The 4,208-nt window shown below is 47.2% G+C and overlaps 1 pseudogene; it reads right to left on the reverse strand.

Annotated features, from left to right (window-relative positions):
- Positions 1 to 1,033: 1,033 nt before the first annotated feature.
- LOC114227308 (60S ribosomal protein L17-like) lies at positions 1,034 to 1,596 on the reverse strand (annotated as a pseudogene).
- Between the last annotated feature and the right edge of the window lie 2,612 nt (positions 1,597 to 4,208).

The following is a 4,208-nucleotide window of genomic DNA, read 5'->3' on the forward strand; positions in this document are numbered from 1 at the left end:
ACCTCTGGAGGGTCCAGGCAGGAAAGCAATAATGAGTCAATGTTTAGCTCAGGAGACAAAAGGCCCTTTGATAGGACACTGGCCTTAGTAACCGCGTCCCTCTGCAAACAAGCTGGGATTCCATTCAGGGAAAGCAGGAGCAGGAAGTGCATACGTGAGGAAGTCCTTGTCCTCCAGACGCGTCTGGCTGTACCTAGCGTGGGGCTGACTTTGGACCCTGGCCTGCATATCAACCTTCTGTTACTCCCCTCTGATAAGGCCCTCCCCACACCCAGGAATGTTGCACCTGCCCTGAAAGAGATAGGATCGGGGCCAGGTAACCATGTGGAGAGAGAACAAGAGCTTGTATCCATGCTACTCTGGGACTAAGACCTGTCCTCTCCAGCATTTCTAGGGGCCTGGCTTCCTCTGTGAAGGGCTATTTCTTGCTTATCTCAATTATTTCAGCTGATCGCCTTTCGAAGGCAAAAACCTAAAAGGGAAAACTTAGCAGGTGCTTGTGGCTCCTCAGGGAAGCAGAGGTGCCAAGCAAGCACAGCTGGCTTGAGAGGTGGACACAGTGAGCTTCGAGGAAGGGAGGGGCCATCCACCCAGGGACAGGTCCAGGAGAATCCTGGGCCAGCTAGGGTACCTGCTAGGCCCACCTTCACTATTCTAGAATCGTCCTCCCTGGCACACTCTTTCAAATCCCTCCATAAACTGTAGAATGATCTTTCTTTCCTCTCTTCCCCCAGGAGATGTTTCTTGGGATAAATAGAAGACCCTCTCCTGGACTGGTCCATTTTATCACAAGGAGTGCATGGTGAAGGAGCATCCCCAGAGCCCCATGAGCATAGCCTTGATTCCCTCCTAACTTGGGGAAGGAGAGAGGAATGTTTTCAGGGCTTTGGAGTAAGGGTCAGGTGACGTTCAGCCAGTTTCAGGACTAGGTGATCCAGAATGACTCTTGGGAGGAGGGCCTGTGCTCACAGATTAGAGCCATTGTTTGGACTATTTGGAGATAGATATAGTTAGCATTTATTTTATGCTGAATTTACTCCCAGGCTGTAAGTTTTTATATCTTCAGTTTCTTCTGGGGGTATCTTTTTCTTCTGTGAGACCTCCTCTTCTGGTTTAGGAACAATCTGCTCTTTTTCAGGAAGGATCCTCGCAGTATGGCAGGGAGAGCTCTTGTGGGGGTCAATCCGCCCATGAGCTCTGTAACTTCTACGCCGCATCTTGGGAGCTTTGCTTTCCTGGATGTGCTCAGTGACCAGAGAATCTGCATGTAAACCCTTCAGGTCAGCATTACACTCTGCATTTTCAAACACGTGCTGCAAAAATTCAACACTCTTTCTGGGCCACCGGTCCTGTGTCCAGACCCACTGTTTGGCCTGGGCACACTTACCAACTCCATTATTGTTACGGCAAAATGGCACATTGCTTCTATAAAGTGACACCCTTCAGATACTTGGTGGCTTTGCAAAGATGCATACCCTTGATGGCCTGGACAGTTTCATGAGTGTTGTTAAAGTGAACATACAGCTTCGAACCTTCTGATTTGCATGATTCTGTGGGGTTTTCTGGGGCAAGTGGATAGCGAATGATTTTCAGAGGTCACCTCTGGCCACTTTCGGGAAGAGAAAAGCCATTTGGATTTTATCAGGAAGGTTGGGAGAAATGGCTAGGGTCTTGTGATATTGTAATTTATAATAAGATATATATTTGGTCTTTCACCTGCTCCTGGCACAGAGCTCCTATAACCCTTGGAATTTCCTAAGTGGTAGAGGTGATAAAGGTGTCCTTGTTATGTTAATGGGGTGACTTTTAGAATGCCTTTAGATCACCTAGAGTGAGGGACTAGTTGCCAGGTGACTCTACCAAGTGATCAGAGGGTTGGAGCTTCAGTGCCACTGAGCTAACTTCCAGGAAGAGGAAAAGGGATGGAGGTTGAATCAATCACCAATGGCCAATGATTTATTAATTAACCATGTCTGTGTAATAAAGCTGTCATTTACAACAACATAAGAATGGGATTTTGAGAGTTTCCCAGTTGGTGAACACATGGAGGTAAGGAGAGTGCTGTGTCTGGAGAGGGTATGGAAGCTCTACACTCTTCCCACAGACCTTGCCCAATACATCACCCCCATCTGGCTGTTCCTGAGTTATACCCTTTTATAATAAACCTGTGTCCTGTGAGCTGCTCCAGAAAATGAATCAAACCTATGCAGGGGGTCGGGGGAACCTGCAGTCTCTAGCTGGTTGCTCAGAGCACAGGTAGCAACCTGAGCTTGTGACTGGTATCTGGAGGCAGCAGGGGCGTGACAGTCTTGTAGAACTGAGCCCTTAACATGTGGAATCTGACGCTATCTCCAAGTAGAACTGAGTTAAATTTTGGAACACCCAGCTGGTGTCTGAGAATTACTTGGTGGTGTGGGACCCTCCTCCCTACACACACACACACACACACACACACACACACACACACACACACACACGCACACACACTGGAATTAAGTACAGAAAAACAGGGCTACAATCATGTGCGTGAAAGAGAGGCTGGAAAGGAATAGCTACTGGGAACAAAGACATGAGAGGGCCCACTGTAGGAAACTCTCAGTCCACTAAAAGAGAAGTAGTATATCAACAAATCAATGTGCCGCCCTCTCTGCCCCTTTAGCATCATTGCCAGTCCCTTTCCTTTGCTCCAGCCCTGCCCTGTGCCCCAGCTCCCTGGATACAGAGGAACCAGGACTCAACCAGACCTGCTACTTTAGTCTGGGCAATGAAAGAGGGCCCATGAGACCTGAGCTCTGGGGAGGGGAGAAGAAAGTAGAAGAATCAGCTGAACTAGAAGGAAGGACTCTTGTCATTCTCTCCAAGGCTGTGGAGGGAAGGAAATGGGAGAGCAGGTGAGGTGAACTGTGGAGGGATAAGAAGGGACCTCTAACAGTTGGCTGCTCCCTCATCAAGAGCCACAAGTGAGTGCCGCTTTGTTTTCTCCATGCATCCAGCAGGATTTAAAGAAGGCACGTTGCTGACTGGACCCATCTTGTAGGGCTGTGTGTGAGAAGGGGGCATGTAATCTATTCAAGGTTTGTGTGCCCAACATTTCAAAATGCCAATATCCAAAACATCAGTTTGGAGTAAGGAAAAGTTTATTGATCTAGAAGGCACCAGCTTGAGAAGACAGAGGGACTTAAAGCTTCTACTAATCCATCTTAAGACAGCCTAGAATTCAGGCTTCTTTTATGTCAAGAAAAGGGAGAATGGCAGGGCAAGAGGTGTGTGACATCTGGGCACCAACAGAAATCCAAGGAAGAGTTCGAAATCTCTAAATATTTTTGTTCCTATTTACCCCTGCTGATCCTAGTCTGTCTTGAGGTTCCTGCTGATCTTCACCAAAAGCTCAAGCCTCCAGTAGAATTCTTCTAATAATGATCAAATCGAATTCTTCTGCTATAGAATAATGATCAAATCTATAGCAGGAAGCTGCTTGGGGTCTTCTGCTATAGAATAATGATCAGTAGAATTCTTCTGCTATAGAATAATGATCAAATAGAATTCTTCTAATAATGATCAAATCTATAGCAGGAAGCTACTTGCCTGAAGCCCATGGAAGAAATGCAGGCTAGAATTAAGTTAGAGAGTGAGTATTTCGTTCTGTTACAGGCATGGTGGCAGCCCAAAGGAGAATGTAATCTGATGGGGAGAAGAGAAGCAGGGCAGTAGACAGATTGAGCTGGGTTCTATGCAAAGCCTCAAAGATCCTAGACACAAGATGGGGAGACCTTGAGGCTGGTGTTGCCTCCTGGTAGGATGGCCTCACTGACCGCTAAAAGGGCCTGAGGGTCCTTGACGACCATACAGCATTCTCTTGTTCCAGGTCCAACTCTCCGGGCTGCTCTCAGCCATTGGACAAAGCATCCTCCAGACAGGAGGTGTGGAGAAAGGCAGACCCCAACAGAATCAGTGGTCCCAGCTCCTCACGTGACTCTGTACTGATCTGATCAATTGGCCACCACATCCCCAGGCCTGGCCTTTGTCTTCCAGTCCTCCAGGGGCCCTTGGCCAGGTGTAGGCTAGCTTTATTTTCTCCTTGGTTTAGCTGAGTTAAAGCTGGAATTATTTTCAAAGGATTTTACAGAAAAGTACAAAAAAGACAAAAATCCCTAAATAAGGAAGTATAAGAACCATGAAATAGAAGAGTCTGCAGAGTTCAGATTCTT

This window comes from Eptesicus fuscus, chromosome 22 (genome assembly GCF_027574615.1).
Source record: "Eptesicus fuscus isolate TK198812 chromosome 22, DD_ASM_mEF_20220401, whole genome shotgun sequence".
Taxonomy (NCBI): Eukaryota; Metazoa; Chordata; class Mammalia; order Chiroptera; family Vespertilionidae; genus Eptesicus; species Eptesicus fuscus.